The sequence below is a fragment of the Phaenicophaeus curvirostris genome, chromosome 19 (assembly GCF_032191515.1).
Source record: "Phaenicophaeus curvirostris isolate KB17595 chromosome 19, BPBGC_Pcur_1.0, whole genome shotgun sequence".
In the NCBI taxonomy this organism is placed as follows: Eukaryota; Metazoa; Chordata; class Aves; order Cuculiformes; family Cuculidae; genus Phaenicophaeus; species Phaenicophaeus curvirostris.
Window position 1 is genome coordinate 5,281,303 of NC_091410.1, and position 24,475 is coordinate 5,305,777.

General features: G+C 48.5%; 2 protein-coding genes across 3 annotated transcripts in view; both read right to left on the bottom strand.

The window, feature by feature from the left end:
* The window catches only part of ADPRM (ADP-ribose/CDP-alcohol diphosphatase, manganese dependent), a 193,257-nt gene that overhangs the window by 148,005 nt on the left and 20,777 nt on the right, over nt 1-24,475 (bottom strand). The gene's annotated exons all lie outside the window — the stretch shown is intronic.
* Nucleotides 1-24,475, bottom strand: part of MAP2K4 (mitogen-activated protein kinase kinase 4) — an 85,706-nt gene that overhangs the window by 56,675 nt on the left and 4,556 nt on the right. The window lies entirely within an intron of this gene.

The window sequence follows — 24,475 nt, forward strand, 5'->3', positions numbered from 1 at the left end:
CTCATTCCAAGCCAGTAGCCCAAGCCAGGTGCCCAAAGTTCCTCCTGAGACAGCTGGAGGACCAACATCAGCTGGCAGGGCCACCAGCAGCCAAAGGACACGTCCACACCAGCGCCCTGAGCACCCTCTGTGCACCAACACTCCGTTCGTAAAACAATGTTGTTGTTTGAGCAACAGGCGTGGAACTGAGGCATGGGAAGACGTGATCCCTTGTGTCCTGCTGCTCCACAAAGGCACATCCCTTGGCATTTCATAGACCACAACCAAAGCAGACACAGTGAAAAGTAGCTAGGAAACCTTGCCAAGTTCATACTGGAGACCCACCTACACAGTGACCACAGAAGAGCAATTCAGGCTCGTAGCACACATTTGTTTCTTGCTGCACTAGTGAAGGGATGCTGTGTTAAGTGTGTAATAGATTATGTGTTGCTATCCATCATCAGGATTAATCCAAGCTCTTGGCTCTGCAGCTAGGTTCTCACGCTTCTTGAAGCCCCTGTACCACAGCCGGTCTTCACACAAGAAGAAACAGCTATCTAGCAGCTAACATGAACTCCAAAAGTGTTCCTCCACAGTTATAGTCTGCATTACTATTTTTACTTCACCCAGGACATCCATGATTTCTTCAAGCCTCTGAGTCACCTCCTGTTAGAGAAAGCAATCCTATTTTCTCTCTAGAATTTCCTCACCCCCATCCCCGCAGGCCACACCAACAACACTGCTAATGATGGTCAGACTACGCATAAGGAAATGCTCAAGATTTTCCAAACAGCAGTGTTTAATGGATTTTTTGCAGGGTTTCTGTCTTGATCCCAGCCAAAATGCTTTCCACCTCACATTGTCACAGCGCAAAGGTCAACATGACCTCTGGTCGGATGCTGAAGTTTCTTTGCAGTTTGTGGAGTAACAATGCACCATGAACCAAGTCCGCACTCTACTTCCTTACTCCAATATAACCAGAGAAAAAAAGACAGTCAATCACAGGAAGATGAGTTGTGGCGGCGCACAGCAGGACGGCTGGCCAGGAGACGAGTCATGAACTGCGCAACCTTTTTACCTCTGCCTTGTAAAATTAAAAACATGTCAACAAAAAGACAGAGAAAACAGGGAGGAAGGGATGTTTGAGGGCCAGGTGGGCTGAGTGATTCAGTCCCATTTGGAACAGGACTTCAACATTTCAGGTCCTCTTCTCAAGAGAAAACTATCAATTCTAATCTCTTCCAGGGCATCTCAAACCAAAGCTAGTGCCAACTCACACCTGAGACAGAGAAAAACCCAACACAGATCTTTCTACTCTTCCAACAGTTTCTGCTATCCAAACTGTTAGACCTTGTCTCTTTGAAGTAGAGACAGCAGAGGAACATCCATCCACCTGTGTTCAGAGCTGCAGCCCCACAGCCGCTGATGTCCCAAACACACCCAAGATCCATTCCCAGCTCGTGATCTCTGTTGCTGCTAGCACAGTGCCACCTTCCCACAGACCCTTCCAACCTACAGTCTTGTGGTCGTATTCATTTCCCTTCCAGCCTGACTCATGGATGTTCTCCAACACTACCACAGCTAATTTGGCAGCCTTACCTCCAGGACAAACCATTCTTCAAGAAAAAAACTAGTCATGTTTTCAAACCAACAATGAAGAACTTCAGCACGTAATGCAGTTTATTTGAGAAGCCTGGATGAAAGAAGAGGCCTGAGGTCTGAGTTATTAGCGTTTTTTAAAATCATACAATGGCTTAGGTTGGAAGGGACCTTAAAGATTATCCACTTCCAACCCTCCTGCCATGGGCAGGAACAACTTCCACTGGGTCAAGCTGCTCAAGATTCCATCCACTTTTATCACCTCCAGAGATGGAGCAGCCGTGACTTCTCTGGGCAACTGGGGCCAGTGACTTACCACCCTCATGAAGAATTTGCTCCTTATGTCTAACATAAACCTTTCCCCTCTTTCAAATTAAAGCCACTTCCCCTCTTTCTATCACTTCATGCCCTTGTAAAAAGTCCCTCCCCATCTTTCCTGAAGCCCCTTTCAGCACTGGAAGGTCACTATAAGGTCTCCTTGAAGCCTTCCCTTCTCCAGGCTAAACAACTCCAACTCTCAGCCTATCCTCATAGTAGAAGTGCTCCAGCCCTCGCATCACCTCTGTGGCCTTCTCTGGACCCATTCCAACAGTTCCATATCCTTCTTATGTTGGGGATTCCAGAACCAGACACAGGACTCCTGGTGAGGTCTCACAAGAATGGAGTAGAGAGGCAGACTCCCCTGCCTCGCCCTGCTGGCCACGCTTCTTTTGATGCAGACAAGGACACGGTTGGTTTTAAGAGCTGTAACTACAGAAACTCACTTTCAAACGAGCAAATATTTTCAGTACATCTGTCTATTACTGACTTTTACTGCCCTTTAAGGAAAGCTTCAATGTTGTATGGAGTCAGCGTTCAAATCCGAGATGGTGATTTTTGCACTGCAGGGATGTGCTAAGTGTGCTTATTTTTAGAAGTTGCCTCATTAGAACGAGCATAAATCCATAATTCGCCTACAGCCCCAAGTGTGCTTCCACTTTGAGAGCGCAAAACCACACAAGTCCAGATCTACTGGGATGCTGGAGCTGTTACTGGCCATTACCTTCATGAAACCCCTATGCAGCAAAATATTTGTACCAAACAAAACGTTTGCGAGGCACCTGGGTGGCTTTGGGCTGGGAGGTGGCTCGCAGTTTCACAGATGCTCCCCACACCAGCAGATACGCACTTCTGACTTGGAATACATGATTCATGCTACATCCAACACCACTCGCACCAGCTTCTATAAATACCTCCAAGACAAAGCCTGGCTAAAGTAGGTTAGGCTTTGAGTGGGAGACGTCGCAATCAGATTAAGATTAGTTCCCTCAGACTGGAAACTCTTAGCAGTAAAGACCTGAGAATGAAGTCTCCAAAACCTGCAAAGACCACCATTAACATTTAGTATTTACAGTCCCCGACACTATCCTGCATGAAAACACCATTCGTATGAATGGCCATAAACAGGTTACCCGAGACTTTGGAGGAGATCAGCTGTGGTAAAAGAGTTTAAGCATGTGCCTCAGCAGTCATTTTGTGCTGAATATAACAGCTACACGGCTGCCCATGTGGCCGTGAGATGCACAACAGTGCTTGTGCCAGGCTGTGACGGCAGCTTTCTGCCGAGAGAGGAGAGCACAGCCCTGGAGCAGCAGCTTCCCTCCCTGATACCAGGCCAGGCAACTCCTCACTGGAGAGCATTATTTGACACAGAATCATAGAACCGTGTGGGTTGGAAGGGACCATAAAGATCATTTAGCTCCAAACCCCTGCCACAGGCAGGGACACCTCCCACTGGATCAGGGGCTCCAAGCCCCATCCAACCTGGCCTTGAACACTCCCAGGGATGGGGCAGCCACCAATGCTCTGGGACACCCCGGAGGGCCTCCCCACCTTCACAGGAAAACATTTCTTCCTAAGATCTCATCTCCATCTCACCTCTTTCAGCTTAAAACCACTTCCCCTTGTCCTATCCCTGCACACCCTGATCAAAGAGTCCCTCCTCAGCATTTCTGGATCCCTCTTCAGCACTGGAAGCTGCTCTGAGATCTCCCCAGAGCCTCCTCTTCTCCAGGCTGAACAACTCCAACTCTCTCAACCTGTCTTCACATGGGAGGTGCTCCAGCCCTTGATCATCTCCATGGCCTCCTCTGGACTTGGTCCAATAGATCCATGTCCTTCTTGTGCTGAGGACTCTGGAACTGGACGCAGGACTCCCGGTGGAGTCTCACAAGAGCATTATCATGGGGAACAAACCTCCCATATGTGTCTCTCAAAGCTGCAGACAAACACCAAGCCTGGCAAAACACCAACGGAGAGGACGTGGAGGGTGCAGCTGTCCCAAGCACCTTCCACCAGCCAGCATAAAGGAGGTGTTACCAGACCAGTGGTCTGTGGGATGGGGCTGCTCTCACAGCAGCGCTTCGATTCAGCCACAGAGACCGCAAAAACATTCACACCAACAGTGTCTGATGCCATCAGGGTATGATCCTGCAGAGACTGATATGATCCTGCGGAGACTGAACCGGAGCACTTGTTAGAAGGAAATGGTGAAGCTGCCATGGGAAATTTATTGTGAGGCACCTGGAGCCCTTCCTGATGTAAAACACTAATAAATTATGCAAAGGGTCATGCCACATACTTTTTCATTATGAAACAGCACAGCAAGAATTATAAAAGACCCTGCAGGGAGGAGGAGCAGGAGGGGTTTGGTGGATTTTGTTTTCTTTTTAATTTTAGGAGCCCATACTTAGACGAAAAGCTAGGGGAACATCTGCCCTTGAGGCCTTTGCTGAAGGTCAATGAAAAGGATTTAGTTTCTTTGGATAAAACAACAAGTATGATTCTATCATCCCTCCAGCTGCCTCATACCAGAAAAGCAGCAACGTCAATCCCAGCCTGCATCCCACTGGTTCTGATAAACACCTCGGACCCAACCACCAACAGCCCTACAGATTGGGATGAAGAATAGGAACCAGATGAGTGGGGGTCTTTTTCCATTTTACGCCTCAATTATTCCAAGGGAAGCAAGATTCTGCCCACATTAGTGTTTTTATATTGTGGGTTTTTTAATTCTGAAGACAAGAGACCACAAACGGAAAAGTGAAAGCAAGAGACAGCACTGGCAGCTCAGAATCACTGCCCTGATGTCCCAGGGAATGACAAGGAAAGCCTTTAGCCACCAAGCCTGGAGGTATCACCTGACAGAGCAGTTCTACATGTCCTATGTCATTACTGATCAGTAACAGAAAGAAGATGCACAAGGTCAGTAAAGCAACACAGACCCTGAACAGCATCACTCCTGGAACAACTCTACATTCACACCTCCTTAAAACAAGCCCTTGGCAGCCTCTGTGTGACACAGGTAGGTACCAAAGCGTGACCAGGGGACACAGACAGGCCATCTGCTCCAGTGGGTGTACAGATGGCACCTCAGGCAACCAGGCAGGACACGACACAGCCTTTACCCTGAGCGGCGGCCCAGGTAAACAGAGATGCAGCTCAGCAGCACCGGGGAAGCCATGAAAGTGCTGCACAGTGCATACCCACACACAGATGCCACCACTGCAATGCTGTCACCTCATTTCACTGTAAAGCCATGAAAGGTACGTGAAGTACACACATGGATTAAGTTTTTTTGAAACAAGAACCAGTCCAGCTGGGCAAAGGAATCATAAAATGGTTAGGGTTGGAAGGGACCTTAAAGATCATCCCGTTCAAACCCCCCCTGCCATGGGCAGGGGCACTTTCTACTGGATCTGGTTGCTCAAAGCCCCAAGCAACCTGGCCTTGAACACCAGGCTGATAGGATCACACTGGGGAACCCTTCAGAGTCCAGGGAGCAAGAAGAGTTACCGGCTTGTGTTACCTGTCACTTGGCTAAATAACCGAAAAGGTAAAGCAGAGAGCGTGTGTGTATGTGAAAGTGTTAAAGCTGCACTAATGTGCACAAATAAAATATTAGGGGGAGAGAACTCATAACAGGGCAAGCTTTTAACAGGCTCCAGGGGCAGGGGAAGTGCTTTGACCCAGCACTGGGCTGCTCATCCACTCGACCACTATTTCCATAAGAAATAATCCTTTGGAACATAAAGACAGGGGTTTTAGGTCCCTTGGGACCCAACCATTCCATGACTCTATGATCCTGACAAGTCTTTTCTATACATACCAGTAAAGAAAACACGTATCAGGAATATCTTCTGACAAAAGTGTCTGTTAAAGCTGCATCTTTCTTCATTTATAGGTTGCACAAAAACTTGCCACTGAGATGATTAAATCCAAGTTCTGGTTCTCATCAGCAACAGAGCTACCAGTCCTGCACCAGGGTCCTCTCCATTGCCCTTCTCCAATTTCTTGGGAGCATGCTACCATCCTCTAATTCAAAACTCCCCCAAATAAGACACACAGGACCTGTTAAAATCCCTAAACATGACCTGTTAAGTATGGGATAGGCTGTATCACGTGCAGGCTTCATTATCAAAAGAAAATCAAGCAAAATCATGTTATCAGGCACTGGCAGAAGCTGCCCAGGGAGGTGGCGGAGTCCCAACCCCTGGAGGGATTTAAAAGATGGGTAGACGAGATGCTCAGAGATATGGTTTAGTAGTGGACAGGTATAGTTGGACTTGATCACCTCAAAGGTCTTTTCCAACCAAGTGATTCTGTGAAAACCAGAGAAGGAAGCTGAAGTGAAGCCTTATAACAGCCCAGCTCTCACTGCCATGGGAGTACAACGGCTGTCGCTCCAAAAAGTGTCACTGCACACATGCAGGGGATTTAAAAACCAACTGGCACAGCAGCCAATGCACTGAAACAAGTCTATAAAATCACATTCGGTCATGGCATCTCTCTAATGCCACACAGCTTCTTAGGACGAGAAATAAGATTTCACTGGGAAGTGATCTTAAAGTCTGGGAAATGCACTTAAAGCAGCTGCATTGTTCACAACCCAGAAAAAAACCAGCACAGAAATACAAAAGAAAGAACACATCCTAACCCCTTTCCTTGTTGCTGTAAGGACTTGTTCGCAACAAATAAATGGGAAAGAAGCACCCCTGGGAACAGCGCTTTCCAGGGAGAGGGCAGAGGATGGGGACAAGCAGGAGCCCAGCTACACTGATGTGAGGAATCATTTGGGTTGCTGTCTGGGCAAGAAACACCACGGGGAAAGGCGAGGGGGATGCTGGCCAGGGTGGTTCCACTGCCTCACAGAGCTGCATCCCAGCACGCACAGCAGCAGCTGTTAGCAAAAAGCTGATGGTTTTAGGACAGTGGGAAGCTCGTAACACTTCACCTTTTCCCCTCATTTTGTAGTTAATTAATAAATCGACTCTTCACAGCTAAGGTCTCTCAAATGAAGCTCAGAGGCAAAGCAACAAACCTAGTGCCTCACCTGGCCACACACAGAGTTGTCAAACTGTTTGATAAGGCTGAGCCCTGAACCGAGATACTCGCTGCTTGTTTCCATGAAAGAGCTGTAGAGAGCTGGGGATCAAATCCTGCCACTTCTGGATGGCTTACAAAAGAAATTCAGACATCCACGTTACATTCCTTTCATTTACAACAAACACAGCAAAGCATCCCCCTCTGCCGCACGCCTTTGATCTGCCTGCACGGAGAATAGCAATAGCTTCTTCCCTTCTCAGCGCAAAAAACACCTTCAGATTAAAAACTACAAGGTGTTCCTCTGGCAAGAAAGGATCCACTGAACAAATTATCACTTACTGGGAGAGAGTGACAGGAACGTGTCATAGAATCATAGAACAGTTTGGGTTGGAAGGGACCTTAAAGATCATCCAGTTCCAACCCCCTGCCACAGGCTGGGACACCTCCCACTGGATCAGGCTGCCCAAGCCCCTTCCAGCCTGGCCTTGAACACCTCCAGGGATGGGCCAGCCACAGCTTCCCTGGGCAACATGGGCCAGGGCCTCCCCACCCTCATGGTGAAGAAATTCCTCCTTATGTCTAGTCTAAATCTGCCCCTCTCCAGTTTATTGCCCCTCATCCTATCACTACAAGCCTTTGTAAACAGTCCCTTCCCAGCTTCTTGTAGTGACCTCCCAGTACATGAAGGGGCTACAAGATCTCCTCGGAGCCTTCTCTTCTCCAGGCTGAATGAGCCCAACTCTCTCAGCCTGGCCTTGTACAGGAGGTGCTCCAGCCCTCTGATCATCCTTGTAGCCTCCTCTAGACCCATTCCAACAGCTCCATCTCCTTCCTATGTTGAGGATTCCAGGGAAAGCCCTCCTGCCCGCAGTTTCGCTATCGAGCACTGACTGTGGGCTTGACAATTAAATGAAGTAAAAAAAAACAGCTCCTGGCATTCTCATTAATAGCTGGTAAACACAACCTACCAAATTTGTCTGTGAAACCGAAAGCCTTGAAGGGGTAAAAGAATTCACTAACGTGTTAGTGCTGCCATCATCCTTTCCTTCAAAATAAATGTCACATTTGCACTTAACAGGCAAAAAGTCAGCTAACGCATTCAGAACACTTTAAGATGTAGTTTCAAGAGAAAACTACAAGTCAGTTTACTCCAGGTGGTAATTTAAACACATGCACTGTCACAGTCAACTGTATCCTTCATAGAAAAAACTCAACAGCAACCTCTGCCTTTGCTGTAAACAATTTTTGTTAGGAATAGACTGGGTATTTTCTCTGTCAAGGAATTTAACCGAGTACTTTCCTAACAGTTCACTTCTTCATTCAACCATTTATACTCTAGAGGGAAAAAAGCCAGTGTCACCTCTCTCACCAGCTCTCCAGGCTGACACCCCGCAGCACAGGCGGCTGCTCCAGCCACGGTTGTGCTGGTACAAGGGTCCCTGGATCCAGCCCCCGCTGCTCGTTATGAGCTCCCCTCTAATTACCTCTGGGCAGGCTGGGTAAGCCCCCCACTCCTGGGAGGGATCCTCCCTCTGCCAGCACTTTGCCACATTGGATTAAACTTCATGCCCACAACATTAGATTCTCGTTTGTTTCCTTCAGTGGTTTTAAACTGAAGGAGGGCTGGGTTAGGTTGGACATATGGAAGAAATATTTTGTGATGAGGGTGGGGAGGCACCAGCACAGGTTTGCTATTGAAGCTCCATCCCTGGAGGTGTTCAAGGCCAGGTTGGATGGGGCTTTGGGCAACCTGATCCAGTGGGAGGTGTCCCTGCCCATGGCAGGGGGTTGGACTCGATGAACCTCGAAAGTCCATTCCAAGCCAAACCATCCAGTAACTCCACAACTAACCTTGGGCACGGCCAACTGACCATAGTTTAGAAACATTTCCAAAGTGATAAGGAAACCAAGCCAACAACCCCTCAGCATGGAGGAAGGCGCTCACGCTTCTCCCATAGCAGCATGTGAAGAGAGGGATTCCAGGGAATCCACCTTCCCCGGAATAAAACTCAGGCAACTTTGGGTGCTCAAAGCAAGACAACCCATGCCTGGATCCACAACAGCATCGTTCATTACCAGTTTGCTTCACGGGGTACCAACCATCAAGTGAGCTCTGTGAAACCTTATTGCACAAAACCTGCTGATGACAAAGCCTTTTTCCTTTCCTTTTTCTTTTCCCCAGAAATATCATTTATTGAGAATTTTTTTATATCTCATAACAGATTTCAACCTACCAATGCACACAGACCATCTACACCTGACAGAATATCCCAGCTCCAGATGAAAAGCACTGCTGGGGAAGTAACTAAAACCCTGCAGAAGCATTTAGTCTTCTTAACCTGCCAGACAACTGGGGACCGACAACAAGACTTACACCAAAGCAAGCCACTATCCTCAATAAATATTTATCAATCTTCTTGTGTAGCCAGCAGGTTAGAGAGGTTCTCCTCTGCCCTAGTGAGGGCCCATCTGGAGTCCTGTGTCCTGTTCTGGGCTCCCCAGCTCAAGGAAGTCAAGGAACAACTGGAGAGAGTCCAGTAGAGGCCACAGAGATGATGAAGGGACTGGAGCATCTCTCATGTGAGCAAAGGCTGAGAGACCTGGCTCTGTTTAGCCTAGAGAAGAGGATTTCATCGATGCTGATCAACATCTAAAGTGTGGGTGTCAGGAGGATGGGGCCACACTTTTGTCAACTGAAGAGCAGTGACAGCACCAGAGTCAACAGGCACAAAACAGAGCACAGGGAATTCCACCTGAACACGAGGGGAAACTTCTGTACTTTGAGGATGGTGGAGCACTGAACAGGCTGCCCAGGGAGGGGGTGGAGTCTCCTTTTCTGGAGATATTCAAACCTGCCTGGACACGTTCCTGTGCAAACAGCTTGAGGTGACCCTGCTTTAGCAGGGGTGGCGAACTGGATGAGCTCCAGAAAGTCCTTCCAACACTACCATGCTGTGATTCTGGGATTTTTAAGCTGCCAAGGTTCACATGAAAAAACACATGCCAGCTGTTCCCAGCAAAGATTCTCAGCTCTGACTCTGTCACCGGCAGAGCCGTTAACTCAGCTCCACCATGCAGATCCCAGCAGATCCCCGCTCCCTCAGGCGGCTGCTTTCCTGCCATCTCCTTTCATGACTCAGTCGCTGTCGTCTCAGGGATTTACCAGAAATGTCTGCAAGTCTAACTCTAATCCTGTCACTCAGCTCCAGTTGCAAAAGAGATTTCAAACTCCTGCTTCAAGCATCCAGTCTCCTAAAGGTCTCTATATCCTCTGCTAGTACAAAATTATTAAAGAATAAAGATGTGTTTTCCAACACTGTCTCATGGGAGTAGTTCTGGCTCACAGGCTCACACTGTGGTGTAACAGTAGAGCGTACATCCTCCGCTCTTCCAAGACAGAAAAGCATCAGTCTGTGAAAAGCTATGGAGAGCAAAGGATTTTCTACGTGTGATTATCAGTTCCGGAGTCCTCAGCACAGGAAGGACATGGATCTGTTGGACTGAGTCCAGAGGAGGCCATGGAGATGATCAAGGGCTGGAGCACCTCCCGTACGAGGACAGGCCAAGAGATTTGGGGTTGTTCAGCCTGGAAAAGGCTACGGGGAGACCTCAGAGCAGTTTCCAGTACTGAAAGGGGCTCCTGGAAAGCTGGGAGGGGCTCTTGGTCAGGGATTGCAGGGACAGGATGAGAGGGAGATGGTTTAAGCTGAAAGAGGGGAGATTGAGATGAGATCTTAGAAATGTTTTCCTGTGAAGGTGGCGAGGCACTGGAATATGTTGCTCAGGAGAGCTGTGGATGGGGCTCTGAGCAACCTGATCAAGTGGGAGGTGTCCCTGCCCATGGCAGAGGGGTGGAACTGGATGGGCTATAAGGTCCCTTCCAAACCATTCTACGATCTCAGAAGAAATGAATCTAAGCAGAGGTCACAAAACACACCAAGAAAAAAACCCAAAGACACCAACTGTTGCAGAAACATGAACCGTTCTTGTTCTCGCTGTGAGAACTGCTGTGAGAATAGTGCATCCTCAATACAAACAGGAAAACCTAAGTGCAAATTGAAAGAAAAGCGGAGTCACAGCAGCTCTACAATTCAGATTTAAAAAAGAAAAAACACCCAAACAGAGACTGTCTTTCTAACAAAGCTCCCACCTCACTGCAGTGGGTGCATTTGAACTGGCGTCTGACCACGGTGCAGCCCCAGACAGTGACAGAAAACAGAGCAGGAGCTGCTCAGCACCATTGGGCACCTCGGCGCTGCCTGCAGGAACACGTCAAACCTCACTGCCTGCTCTTGCCTCTCACCAAGCAGCAGGACCAGGGCGACCTACGAGTGGAGCCAGTGCCCGTGCAACCCGCGCTTGAGACAGAAATGTGAGGTATTCACCTGTAAGCTGATGACAGACATCCTTCACCACCCTGTAAAAGCACTGTAAGAAGTCAGGTCTGCATGCAGGAGGAGCTTTAACAAGTGCAAATCAAGTGCCAAACCCCACCCTGCTGGTATCAGCAACTCAGGAGGCAGCAAATCCCCAGGCTCCATACGCTCCACCTACAATCAGCTTGACTGTGCTGACAGAGCACTGCTCTTCTGCTACAGGTAAAGCTGGAGGCATAAAGCCAGGTCAACAATGAGTGACCTTCTAAGTGTCTTAACCAAGCTCTTGCTTCCCCAGCAGCATCAGAAACAGCAGGCTCTCTTTGGGGCAGGACTGCTGCAGCTGGTTAGCTGGAAGAAAAAGCAGACATATTCCTAGCACCAAGACTGGTAACACTATATATAATACTAAAAAAAAAAAAAAAAAAAAAAATCCATATCTGCTTTGTGGCTTTTCACAGAAGTTTCTCTGAAAGCCTAAAGCAAAGAGCCGGGTTCTCATTCATTTGCTGAGCATCAAAGTGGTGCATCACAGCCAAGAATCCGTTTTTATGATTTAACATTAAATCTAAAATCATAAATAAAACAAATTTCTCACAGTAAACTTTAGATCATGTTGCCTTGAGCACAAAAGCAATCCCATCGCAGCAGGATCCATCATTTTATAACCCAGACTTAAGAGACAGCACAGCTCAACAGCCCAGCAAGGGAACCAGTGCTGGTACCTGGCAGGAAAGAGGGCGTCAGGGTACTGTAAGGAGCATCCATCTCCCTCAGTTGTAATCAAAGTCCAACAGGAGATACTTGGGCGTTCTACACCAGTCGTTACAGAAAGCCTACTTGAACCCAACAGCCCTACCACAAGAGTTTGGTGGTAACAAGTAACGCTCTTGAATGCTACAAAGGTTGTTTTGTCCCCAAAACCTCAACCGTTTGCATTAAACCCGCTCACAGGCAGGGCTATTTGGAAACACACACCCTAGCTGGATGTTCCCAGGCAATTTCCCACGAGCGACCAACTCTCCAGAGCTGCCACCGTAGCAAGAGATCAGCCGCGGCATGACATACCTACAGCCAACAGGATGGTAGCTTGCTGTGACATCCCAAAGCGGGTGCTGCTAACGACGGCTCCTGCTGTGCAACAGAGACCAGAGCGAGCAGCCTGAGCCCAGTCCCCACCTCTGAGGCAGAGCTGCCACCTGCTCCTCACCCCACTGCCAGCCCAGGGGCACACCAGGAGTGACAACACAGAATCACAGAATCATAGAATCACCAGGTTGGAAGAGACCCACCGGATCATCGAGTCCAACCATTCCTATCAATCACTAAACCATGCCCCTTGGCACCTCGTCCACCCGTCCCTTAAACCCCTCCAGGGAAGGTGACTCAACCCCCTCCCTGGGCAGCCTCTGCCAGGGACCAATGACCCTCTCCATGAAAAATTTTTTCCTAATGTCCAGCCTGAACCTCCCCTGGCGGAGCTTGAGGCCATTCCCTCTCGTCCTGTCCCCTGTCACTTGGGAGAAGAGCCCAGCATCCTCCTCTCTACAACCTCCTCTCAGGTAGTTGTAGAGAGCAATGAGGTCTCCCCTCAGCCTCCTCTTCTCCAGGCTAAACAGTTCAGACCCGGCACGGATCTGCTGCCCGAGGTAAGGGGCACATCATGGCAAAGCTCCAGCTCCTTCAGCAGCGAAGGCGACACACCCACGCTGGTCAGAGGAACGTGTGATCCAACAGGCCATGGTGCTGGGAACCGAGCACCACTGCACTCTCGGGAAGCTGCAGGCTGCCGTCTCGGACCATTCTCTGGAGGCCTCAGCACAGGAAAGACATGAAACTGTTTGAGCAGGCCCAGAGGAGGCCACATAAAAGGATCAAACACCTGAAACACCTCCCGTACAAATCGGGGCTGAGACTTGGGGTTGTCCAGCCTGGAGAAGACTCCAAGTAGACTTTATTGCGGCCTTTCAATACTTAAAGGGGGCTGATAAGAAAGACAGGGAAAAAAATTTTAGCACAGCCTGCAGCAACAGGACAAGGGGTGATGGTGTTAAACTGAAAGAGAGGAGGATTTCATCAGACCTGCTGTCCCCCCACACCAACAGCTACAACTTAGACAATCAGCTGAATGTGACTTTATATTTTAACAGGTTTCTCCAATAGCACACAAAACCTAAAAAATAACTATAAAGCCTTCACAGCAGGCCAGCAGTGCATCCAGCTGGCAAGATTCAAGCAAGAACTGTAACTGAAATTATCCACCATTACATTATTGATGGCAATTTCAAGGCTTTGAAATCTTATTAAGAACACCGATTTCTGAAAATAAGAAATGCATCAGCAAAGCACCTCACTGCTAGGAAAAAGAAAAGTTTAAAAGAAAGGCAAAAAAAAACCTTATGTCATTTGGCAGGGAAAGTTCTTTGGCTTTCTTGATGAGTGTGTAAGGCGTCTTGCCTTAAAACTTCTTCCCATTCCTCTGGCCCAGCTCTGCATCTACCACCTCCGCTCTCCCGTTGATGTATTTCTTTTCGAGCTTCAGGCTGAGGAACACACACACACACTGCCATGCTCCCCAGCTGACTCCTAAAACTGGTTCCAGAGTCCAAACAGATACTCCGAGCACATTCAGACTTTCAGAGATCACAGAATGGTTTAGGTTGAAAGGGACCTCAAAGCCCATCCAGTTCCACCATACTGCCATGAGCAGGGATACTTCCCACTGGATCAGGGTGATCCAAGTCCCATCCAACCTGGCCTTGAACACCTCCAGGGAGGGGGCATCTGCTGCTTCTCCGGGCAACCTGGTCCAGCATCTCACCATCCTCATCATGACGAATTTCTTCCTAATGTCTAATCTAAATCTTCCCCCTTTCAACTTAGAGCCATTTCCCCTCATGCTATCACTCTATCCCCTTCTAAAATGTCCCTCCCTGGCTTTCTTCTAGACGGTGATTGCCATTTTTATCAACTCTTGGTTTTCTTTATGATCATCTCACTTTCCTTTTCAGTCATGTTGTTATAAGCTGCTCCACCAGACACAATTCTTTTGGGGGTTACACAAGTTTTTCATTCTTTCAGAGTCCCAAAACTAGGAGCAAACACAAAGTTTCCCTGCTAAAGAAACAAGTACCATAGAGTCTCTCAACAAAAATTTCTCAAGTCCACTGGATTTTGAAAGCCCTTGGAAAAAAAAAAGCTCTACTGCTGTGCAGAGGGCAGGCGGGTCTTCGGTACGGAAGGAGCCTGAGAGTCTGCCTGGCTAATCCCCATGGTCTCGCTCTGGGTAACAGAAGACCGCTGCAAAAATACCAGCCAGGAGCCCCAACACTGATCCAGCTATCTTCTTCCCTTGTCCTCATCCCCATTAACTCCTTCTCCCTCGGAGCTCCGAGAAAAAGAAACGTGGGCACCAGTTTTGCATAAAAATATGTCTGTCTGTCCAACACACACAGAAAAAAAAAACCAACAACAAAAGGGTCCTCCTGGGTCTCACAAGGTGTCGGAGAATGTAAAAGTTCACCTTCCCAGTGATCTGTGTGCAGCCTATAGCCAGAGCCAATGTCGTTCACTGCTTGCCTTAAGGCCACCCCGGAGCACACGATGCCCTGGTTTAGGAAGTCACCATTTCTCTTCTACAGCAGGACTTGTGATTTTTTGCTAAGAAGGTAGGAGCTGCTTGGTGCCACCCTTGTACCAGTGACGTGATGCTCACTGCGGCTGATCGAACGCTACAGCAGCACAGCTTTGGTCTGTTCAGGATGCTGATGCCCTGGGAGGCACTCAAAGGGAAGGGGTAATCACCATGGAATGGTTTGTGTTGGAAACAACCTCAAACCCCATCCAGTTTCACCCCTCCTGCCATGGGCAGGCACACCACCCCCTGGATCAGGTTGCTCAAAGCCCCATCCAACCCGGCCTTGAACACCTCCAGGGGTGGGGCAGCCATAGCTTCCCTGGGCAACCTGGGCCACGGGCTCACCACCCTCTTCTTCCTAAGATCTCATCTCAATCTTCCTTCTTCCAGCTTATAAACGTTCCTCCTTGTCCTATCCCTGCACTCCCTGATCAAGAGCCCCTCCCCAGCTTTCCTGGAGCCTCTTTCAGTGCTGGAATCTGCTCTAAGGTCTCCCTGAAGCCTTCCCTTCTCGAGGCTGAACAACTGCAATTCTCAGCCTGTCCTTGTATGGGAGACGCTCCAGCCCTCGGATCTGCTTTGTGGCCTCATCTGGACTCGCTCCAACATGTACATGTCCTTCCTGTAAGCAGGAGGCATCAGCCTGCTCCTGCTGCCCCATGCAAGGCTATCAGCAAACTCAACAAAGTGAACTCCAAAGCCAACTGCAAACAACTTCCCAGCAGTGGGAAGAAAGCATCCATTTCCAGGAAAGTGTACCAGGCGCTGGTTCCTTGTCTAGCCCAGGGCACGCCCGGCTAGGCATCTCATCATGCCCTGAAGTGCCTCCAAGACACGGGCATTACAGCAACATGTACATTGAAGATGACAGATCTACAGCAACGCAGTTGTCATAAAATCACCACGGTCTGGCAACCGAAAGACCATCTCCAGCAAGTGACTGAAATTGTCTTCTGGAAAGCAAAGGAGCTTGAGATGTATCAATTTGTGGCAGAAAGGAGTAGCACATGGAGACAAAATATTAAACCTGTGGTAGGATTTCCTGGGCATCCAGCTTGCTTGTAGCTCTAAGAAAAGCAAAAGGCTTATCTCTTTCACCAGGCTCCAGCTCCTCCTGTCAGTGAGCCTGTGCACATGGAAGCAACACCAGACAGAACCCTCCCACTGCATTTCCCCTCTTGAATTATTTTTATTTCATTTTTTAAGAGGTTGTCAAGGGTCTTCATCTTTCTTCAAGTCCTAACATGGACCACAGCATGTCAGACTTGCAATTGTCTCAACTGCCACACTGGGACTGAGGGAACTTTTCTTCTAGCACATACTGGTTGCCCTCCTCCTCTGAAGCACTGGGAAAAAAACCTCACTTTACCAGATCACTGATCACTTGCAAGTTCCGTTCACAATTATCACTTCTACAATATCCTAAGCACTGGGAATAGCCTTGTCCTCTCGCATATCACAGCAGCAGCTCATGGAGTACAGTGGAAATATGGAATAAACCATTGCTGTGAGAGCACTACAAATGCAGAGAATGCTGTAACCCACAGCAAACACGAACACTCAGCTCAACCATCCTGTGGACCTCTTCAGTTGTAACACTGACTGAGCAATCACCACTTCTCCTGCACAGGAGTCAATGTTCCTGCTGGGCAGAAAAGCAGCCGCAGCTCCTGCCAGCTTGGACGAAGACAACCCAGCCTTCACCTCCACCAGCTCAAACGCCATGGAGGAACCAATATTGGTTGCTATAAGCACACGTCTCGAACACAATGCCTGAAGGGAGCACAAGATTTTGACCTCAGTACTATCACGTCTGCAGATTGCTGCAGTGCTCCATAGTGCAGTCAGTGAATCAGCTGAAGAAGGTCAACAGAGCATTTGTTGCGTTTGGTTCGGGTCTCAAAGGCTCGGGACATGCCAGCATAGGATTACTCTGAGGACATGATCGCTGGACAGTCAGAGCTTCGCTGCCAAAGTCAGAGTATTAATCAGATTTCAGAGGGAAATCCAACACAAACCTTCCCAGAAAGCTTCTATTTACTAAATGGAAATAGGATGGTGGACAAGTGGCTCCTGGACTGCATCCCAGGTGCTGAAGAGCAGCACAGTGCCCTGGCACGAGGCAGGGTGCAGCTCAGACCTTTGGCAGCTCAGCGATGAAGCAGGTTCCCTGCTGCCAGTTCAGTTACGGGCTCCCGTTCAAGTCCATCGTGACTACAACCAGTCTATATTAAAGCAAATGACTGGCCCCAGAAACATTTTGCATCTTTACAGAAATAAACCCTGTATCCACATATTCCTCATGTAAAAAAGCAGCCGTACAGACAAATCAGAATTTCCAGTTCAAGTCACAGAAGATCCCAAATCATATCCCTGACGGGGAAACCCGCTGAGCCCTCCAGTGTGAGCGTACAGACAGACACACCAGCTCTCACCACTCCTGCTTCAACCTTTCCCACTTCCACACCTGCTGAGAAGATCCTTCTCCTGTTTGCTCAGCTGCAGTTCTCACTTGGCAGTGTCAGCCAGGATGAAGCCACAGAAACAGAGCAGAGAGTAAATTCCTGTCCTCAGCCCCAAGGATGCCCCACATCGATGCACAGCAGCAAAGCTTAACCTGTAGGAAGCATATTTGGCCACAACTCTGGCATAACCACCAGGGCAGATAAACTCCAGGACAGTACATCTACTCTTCTCAGAAAGAAATAAATTAATTAGAAACATTAATAAAACAGATTTTGAATTTCCAGGAGAACCCTGGTGAACTTGTTCAGATTTTCACCAACGTGTGCCACCAGGACAGCAAGAAGCCACTACCTACAGCAGCAGTTCTCTGAATCTTTACAACCAACCCCTTCTTCCTCCAAAAGCAGCTCATTCACAACTCCCCTGCATAAACTTACATACACACATATACCACACAGTCATGCTTCCTAGTCATAACAGTTAGGTTACATTAGCTCAGAAGCAAGAGATGACCTCTGCTGTTCCCCAGATCAGTAAGGAAAGCAGCTTTAAAAGCAGGCACACAAACAGCCCACCCATCTGTACAGGCTAGCTGTTCTCACTACTCCAAGGCAAAAAGTACCTTGAAGAAAGGACAAAATTCTGGTGCCTACTGCCAGTCTTGGTCAGCCCTACACGAAGAGATTCCGATCAGCCTCACCATCCTACCCGCTGTCCATCCACCTTTCTAAGTGGGACAGGAGGGAAGAGGAGGACATCAAAGGTAGGGCGAGGTTTCCAGAATTTGGCATGAGACCAGGTCCTGAACTGACACTGTTCGAGAGGGGAACTGGTCTTTACAGGAAAACTCGGACATGGTCCCATCACTCCCCAGAAGGGGTTTCCAAATGCAATGCTTTCATCTTTGTCCATAACCCCTCCCAGGTCAAAGCGACACCGCCGTGTGTTTTTAAAGGAAACTGTTTTATCTCTGTCCACAAACCTCTTCAAAGTACAAACATTTTGCTCTCTGGTCCAAAAGCAAAGCAACGGCTAATGCAGCGCAGAGCACTTCTTCCAGAGGATTAGGTCCAAAGCAAACCATGAAACCCTTATGGTCCACAGAGAAAAATATGCCTAGACACAAACGATAAAAGGAGCGGCTCCCCTTCGGCTCAGCCCTGTCTGCTCCCAACAGCTGTCCTCCTTGCCACAGGGCATCTCCTGGAGCACCTCGGAAAAAGCAGATAAATTATTCAAAACACAGACTAATTCCTGGTGCTTGGACTCTTTGTTCTTCCAGGATCAGCAGGAGCCGTCTGCTTCCTGGAGGGCTCCTCTGCCTCCAGTAAAGGGCAAACACAAAGGCTTCGATTTGCAGAAGAGGAAATCAATTTAGCAGCTAATAAATACGCTATTTGTGCAATATAGGCACTCTCCCTCGATGCTCATACAAAAGTTAATGGGCCGTTGTCTGCTGAGCACAAAGTTACTGCACTCCTCCTTCATGGCAGCTGAGCTTGGTCAGAGCAGAACCAGGCAGAGGATCATGAGCAGCATCATGTTGTATTTCCTCACCAAGAGCAAGAGCAGCGATCCCTCTACGTAGGGCTGCAGCCTGAGGAGTCACTCACACCTGAAGATGCTCTGCAGCACCACACGATGGTCCTGACACAAGCCCAGGTCGAGGATATCTCCCAGGTGCCGTACATGGAGCATCCAGAGACCTCCACAAGGACCTTTCCTTACTGACAGTTTGGTCTCCTCTCAAGAACTCACAGGCTGCACACAGGGACTTAAATAAACCTATGACATGCAGGAAAAGTCACGCTTGCACCTTTCCACCTCACTCCAGGGAGGCACAACCATGCAACGGGCACCGAAGGGGACCAAGGAACGGCCCGGCACAGGTAGCTTCAAGCTCCAAAGCCTCCCTTCAAACAACAGGAATCCCAGTCAGACTGCAGGTGCCCATAAGTGGCACGTTAACACAACTTAAAATACAGCAAAGCGAAAAGTTTAAAACCTAAGCTAGCAATGTAGCCTGTCCCAAGAACCGTCTCCTGGACAGGGATGCTCTGGCTGACATGATGCTTTGCTGCCGTGGCCAAGGCACATTCAAACACTGAGGCAGAGCAAGATTTAGACTTTCACTCCCCCCCCTTATTGCCATTTCCATAAGCATTTGGCTGACAAAGCTTACTGGTGTTCATTTATATCCTTTGGTTTAACATGACCCCTTCCTATCCTCTCAGTGCTCCAAGTTTACTGTGTTAAATCACACAAACTAGTTCAAGTCCAATCCAGCAGGCCATCCTTCCCTTCAAAAAGCGTCTCAGAAAATAGACCAATCCCATCAGGCACAGCCAGGCAGTGGTCTGAGCGCTGGGATTAGAGGCAGGCAGGAAGCTCACGAGCTCCAGCCTGGTGCTCCTCGAGCTCAGGAGCCGCCGTACACCACGCGTGCAGCTTGCCAGCACAACGCAACTGTGGAAATTTGCTTGATCCCTGACAAGCAAACACACACAAAACCCCCAGAAAAACAAAGCCAGCTGAACTCACCGAGCTCACCACCCACACCAGCGATGCTGGGGAGGCCACATGAATTATTTGGCAGCAGAGAGGCTCCTCAGGGAGCCAGAACCGTGAGGCTCTTCCACAGACACCACCTCTGCCTGGCCAGCAGCATGGGCTGTCGGGCCTGAGACACTAACACAGTGTCATCACCCAACATGAGCTTGTGAGGGGACCGGCTTCCAGATGGGAGCAGCTGCCTCAGGCTTAGGATTTAGGATTAACACAGCCCCACGTGCTGTACATGGGCACTTTGACAAGTGATGGAGCCAAGCCACCATGCTCTCCGCCTGCCTCTGGGAAGGTGGGATCCTCCTTCAGCAGCACCGTCCTCCCCCATCACCAGCACCGCTGTCCAAGGAGCTCTGCTCCTCACAGGAGAAGACCAGTCCCAGAGCTGGCACCAGGCACTGGGAGTGGGGACCAACATGGCCTCAACAAGGAGAATTCCCACGAGAAAAACAGACAGAGGGGCTGTAAGTGTTAAAGGTGTATCCGGTGTATCCAAACCATCACCTGCAGTCAACTCGAGACCCGTAACACAGGAGTACCCCTTCCAGAGGCCACCACGCATCATGCCACCTGCAGCAGCTTTTCCAAGCATCTTACATATGTTTTATAGAAGTCCACTTAGCAAACCTCAGTAAAAGGTTCCTCACAAAGAGAATTTGTCCAACAACTTAGCAGTGGTACAAGGAGGTGGGACAGGGATACAAAAAAAAGGTGCAGAGTCACAGCAAAAAATTACTTTGTCTTGTTTAAACAAACAGAAGGACCCTGTGCAGAAACCAAAGAGTACTTCAAGGCTGTACAAAACCTTCCTGCAACCTCATCCCAGCAGAACGAGACGAAACACACCCTCTTTGCAATTTCACGCTTTATGGACAATGACTTAACCCCCAGGGACCATCAGAATAACTTACTTTCTCTTTGATTTTGATAATTAAATGATTTTATATTTTAACAGTCACTTTAAACATCCAAGACTGAGGTGGTGAGCATCACAGCTTTTGCTTCAGATGCTCTCCAAGCAGAAGTGCCAGCACCCCCAAAGAGTGGCGCGTGCCTATGGAGACCTAACATGCCTCTGTCAAACCCAACACAGACAGTACACTCAAGTTATCAATGAGCTGGACTGAAGGAGCACAGGTAAAGTGCCTCTCACTAGGGATTTATCACACATTAACTACTGCACGTTAACTAATCCAGCTATAGCAACCCAGCTTCTTAAAAGGAAGACATTTCTCAGTGCTCAACAGGCACTGACTATCATTTACCCATCACTGCCGTGATTCTTCTGCAGTCGAACAATCCTGCAAAGTAAAAAGAAATCTGAGGATCCAGAAGACAAACAAAAGCCCTTTGCAGGGAATGCCAGCAGGCTGGAATAGCACAGTGCAGGATTTGCTTTCCTGCAGACGTTGGCCAGGCAAGCAGCACAGTGACTGCACAGGGAGGCTGCAGGAGGAGGGCTCCTCTGCCAGCAACCAACAACCAGAGACCAACCAAACTGAGAGAGGAAAGAAGACACAGATTAAAAATGCAATAACTGCTGGAGTTATAGGCAGCGTCTTTACAGACACTGAGTCTCTCATTGTGGAAGAGACGTTGGAGCCAAACCATAAATGACCAGGATCAACGCAGGAATTGCCAAAAGGTTTGTATAATAATAATAATAACAACAACAACAATCCATCCTGACCAGAATATCGATAGAGAAGTCCATGCCCCAATGCAACAACCCCTGAATCACAACAAAAAGATGCAACTGCCAACATTATCCTAGTTTTCTTTACCCTGCTCTGGCAGCACAGCAATTCCCACCCCATCAGGGGGATGCTGCTGTCTCAGCATGTGCAGAAGGACCACAAACACACACACATCGATGGAGGTATTTCTGTCTTTGGTGAATACAATACAGCGCTTTTAAATAAGGCACATGAGATCCGGGAACATAACCAGCACCTTTGGAACGCTTCTCTGGACCAGCGCACTCCAGCCTTTGAGAGGATGCCAGGAGCATCACACCCATTCAGAGATTTTTGTACCTCCTTTACAAACACCACTTCAGTGAAACTCAGATGGATGACTGCTGCAGTTCCTGCCCTGCAGGGCAGAGTGCTACACAAACACCTCACGCTGCTTCTTTCTCTCACTCCGTTCTCCTTTCCAGCCCTCACTGGCTACACCAGCTATTCCTCCCCCTAGGAAGCCAACCCCTGGTCTTCTTTCAACTCACATAAAACCTTACCAAAACCAAATCCGACAGAAGACATCTGACTGTTCACACTCCAGCTACCCAGTGGTTATGCTGGTCTGATACACATAGAGCTTGGCGCAGTTATTCTGACTCCTGTACACAACACTGTTCTGCATACACACTGGGACTACGAATAAATTGAATTTGGGGCACTCTTCAACAAAACCACCTTTGGTAAGTACACATTTTCTTTTCTTTTTTCACTTTCTCACAAAACCCATCTCTCCCTCGATGGACACCCCTCGTTTTGACAGGCAACAGTGTGATTTCCACACCTTTTGGCTCCATCAAACCAGCATAAAATAACTGAAAATCTCACCTGAAGACATTCACTCTGATTCCTGGGCTGCCCCTTTCCCAGGAAAACAATAATATTAAGAATGTCAGGCGATTACAAGTAAACTGAAACAGAAAGCTGACACGGAAAAACATATGCCTATCTAGAGAAACAGTCCTACACGTGCAGGCATACACCAAGACTTAAACGCAAAGCCGACATGGCCAGCCATATCCCTGCAGAGATGCTATACAGGAATAAACTGGTGGGCACAAATACATTGGTTTGCTCACCACACAACTGTCTTTACCTTCCCTAATAAATGCAGACAGACAGCCATTAATCTGCCCAGGCCAGCTTGCTCCAGCCATGCACGCTAACACACCCTGGTTTTAGAACTCTGCTGCGGGCAGGAGTAAGTGCAGTCACCACCTGATTTTAGCCAATCAGTTCCCCCCTGCTAAAGACAAAACACACTTTGCCTACATTAGAATATGAACAGGTAACTATTAAAACACAGAGCGACAGACAACCTTATTTTACTGCCTACTTTACTTCAATACCCTCTTCTTCTCTTACTTTGTTCTTCTCCTCTGTCTTCCTTGCTTGCTTATCTACATATGTCTCTTTTCACCAAGCCATTCATACACTGCTTCATACCTAACCTGCTGCTTACTTGCTGCTCCTTTTGCTTCACAACATCTCCCCCTCTCCCATGTCTTCTTGTTCCTCAAATTCCCCTATCCAAGGCTCCTTAAGCACACTGCCACATTTATTGGGGCTTCTCTTCATTTCTCCATCCATTAAGCCCCTCCGCTCACAACAGGCCAGTCCACCCTCTGAGACTTCTAACTGTGCCCACACTGTGTCCCAGCAGGTCCAGCATTTCAACATGAAGGCATCAACACCTCCTTCCTCTCCTCCTGCTGGGCCTAGGTCCAGGAGCACCTTTGGCAGTGGCAGAAGTGCTGCTTTGGTCACTCTTTGCACCCACAAAGGCAGCAACACGAAAAGGAGGAGGATACAGGAGTCATGGCACCTCTTACAAATCCCCATCCCAAGTATCATACCCTTCACAGCAACAACGGCCACTAAGGGTTTCAGGTAACGTTGTGCTTTCGACAACACTGTATGAAGTGACTGTGAGTGTCCCGAAGACACACTGACACCGAAATCATCCGACCGTGCTGACTGGTGAAGTTCATCACTGCTCATAAATTCTGTTATCTGCCAAACAGAAACGATTCCTCACCTCTCCAAAAGCTTCCCAGCGCGTTTCCACCAGGCAGAGAAAGGTACAGGGCAGAGCCTCATACACAGGCAGAAATCCTCCTCCCAACTGTGATACGTCGCTGATGTGCTGAATGGCACCCACGGGTGTGAGCAGGGCGCTGGTTAGTCTCTCAGTGCCCTCAGACACACGCAGCATCTCCCAGACCAGGTTCCTTTCCTCATATCCAATATCTCTAACCAGCTATGGACCTTCTCCAAGTTTTGCTAGACACAGAAAGGTCCCGGCTGGAGTGGGGCTGAGAGGGCAAAGGCCTTAATGGGGGAGCAGGCAGGACCACACATGAGAGGGAAGAGAGAATCCCAAATTCCAGCTGAACGGGTTGGGACCTCCCACCCAACACATAAGAATGATCATGCATTGTTCTGAGAAGATGTATAAAGTACATATGCTTTGCTTCTGAAAAACACCAGAGCAAACCAGCCCTCCTGAATGCAGGAGCAGAATCCGGAACAGCCCATTACAAGCAGTTCCTGCTCCTGCTTGGCACTGAGGGGAGAACGAGTAACTCCACAGGTTGCAATTAGAATCAAAACTCTTCCTGTGCCTCAAAATTAATTAAATGTCTAGATTTCACACCACCATTCCCCAAATGGTAATTTTCTATGCAAAGACTATTACTATTTCTGGCAATAAAGAGAAAAGTAAAATTGCTCCAGTTACAGTTTGGATG